This window comes from Pteropus medius, unplaced genomic scaffold (assembly GCF_902729225.1).
Source record: "Pteropus medius unplaced genomic scaffold, Ma_sr-lr_union100, whole genome shotgun sequence".
In the NCBI taxonomy this organism is placed as follows: domain Eukaryota; kingdom Metazoa; phylum Chordata; class Mammalia; order Chiroptera; family Pteropodidae; genus Pteropus; species Pteropus medius.
In genome coordinates this window covers 1,489,029-1,491,126 of record NW_024354499.1, presented here as the reverse complement: position 1 = coordinate 1,491,126, position 2,098 = coordinate 1,489,029, and positions in this window count along the sequence as shown.

Below are 2,098 nucleotides of genomic sequence, written 5' to 3'. Positions count from 1 at the left end.
AAAGAGGACTCCAGTAGGAGGGTGAGAGGTGGTGCACAGTTGACATTCGATCAGAGAAGCAAAATCAGCAGGGATTCATTATATGGAATTGACCTTCCCAGTGTGGGAGCTGATTAAGCAGTCTCTGTAAAGCTGCTGTCCGTGGGTCTGATGCTGGCGCTTGGAGTCCTCCGGGCCAGAGGCTGGGAAGGGGAAATGGATATAAAGCGGGGGAGGTCATCATCTGGGGACCACAAGGATGGGTTGCGCCCTGTGCCTCTGACCTTGGTGGCATAAATATCCTGCAACCATCAGTACCCTTCATCACGGAGCTAAGCACACACACCTGGCCCAGAAGTCGGAGAAGCTGAATGAAGATGCTGGGAAAGGCAGAGCCGTTGCAGGCCAGCCACTGCCTCATGCTAACAAGGTGAGCTGGCAGATAAATGACAACATGTTCTTTGCAGAAGGGAGAGAATTCTTGACCTGGGCTCGTAGGGTGGTTGGGCAGGCCAGGGGAGGTTGCCTGGAGTGAGGATGCTGAGGATGGGAATGTGTGTGGCAGGCTGGGGAGAAAGAGAGATGGCACAGTAGAACAGAATGAACACTGATCACGGAATCAGAAAGCTGGTGTGTTATTCATGCCTTTTTGGGTTCGAGACAGAGGAACTCAACTCACATTGGATTAATAAGAACGAGGAGTTGTGTGACTGTGAAGTCAGAGTAAATCATCTTCCGGTGTAGCTGAATGGAAGATGCAAAGCTCATACTGTGCTGCATCTCTGAGTCTGGGCTCTTTCCTTGGGTCGAATGCATTCTCTGGCCGGCTCTCTGCACGTGGTGGCCAAGTGGCCGAGTGTGTGTCAGCCCAGGCGAGATACCCCAACGGGCAGAGGGCACATTCCCCCAACAGTTCCAGTCTGCCTGGGCCCATACGCTCCCTGAGCCAATCATGACGGTCAGGGAGAAAAAAAGTAGTTAGGACTCTCTTTCTCCAGGCCCAGGTATGTGCCCACAGATTAAAAAAAACATGGAGAGAGTTGGGGGGGTCCCACAGCAAAGTCAGGCTACCATTGTCTCGAGAAGCAGGGGCACGACAGCGGGGCAGACCAGAGGAGCAGATGCTTTTAGAAGGCTCGGTCCCAGTCTTCCTCTTCATGAGCTCTGGGTCTAGTTCGAGGCTTGTGCCTGTAACCAGTAAAACAACCCCATCGAATGAAATAAGGCATGCGTAGGCCTTTTAGAAACTGAAACGGCCCCCCCTCAAATCTAAAGGGCTATTATCGGGAGGAAACCAGCCTGGTCAGACAAGAGAGAGGATATCCAGAGAAAAAAACATGGGAAACAGAGTTACCAGGGTGAGTGTAAGATGGCAGACTTCAAGATTAGGAGGACAAGTCCCCATGGTGCTAGCGTGGGTGCTGAGTGATCGCTTGATGTTGGACACAAGGGCATACATTACCGAAGGATAAATAACCTTCAGAAGAGTCAACACAGTAACAGCTGCCAGCCTCAGCCCACGAGACTCTCATTAGTAACCAGCGGGGGAGACAGGGCTGCAGCTCTGGACCCTGGGGCCTCCCTCTCCTCATGCTCCTGTCAGGGGCAACCTGGGAAGGCGAGGAGGAGAAAGGGGGACCCATTAATTACTGTAGCTCATGTCTAACTGCCTGCCTGCCATGGGGAAAGGGCACCCTGAGAGGGGCTGGTCCCTCCGGTGGGCCTGTTATTTATCAGGCCCAGTGAGGCCTCCCGCAGGAGCGCTCAGGTGCCCCAGGGGCTGGTCCCTTGGGAGGAGCCATCTATGAAGTCATGGCAGAAGGCAGTGGAAACCCAGTGAGTCAGGTGCCCAGCACAGCCAGGAGACCTGCTCAGCACAGCACAGGCCTCCAAGAGAAGCCATTTAAATCTGCAGGCCAGTGCTGCCCCCCACCTGCGGGGGGACCACTTGTCCTGGGGTGCTGCTGGACTTTCAATGTGAAAACTGGAATAGGCCCAGGTACAGTGGGATGAGCTGGTCACCCTACTCCACCTTCTTAGCAGAGAATCATCCTCTGATTTCTGAGGAGCCGACTGGGAGGGGCTGCGATGTATGTGAGGAAGGAGGACAAATGGGGCC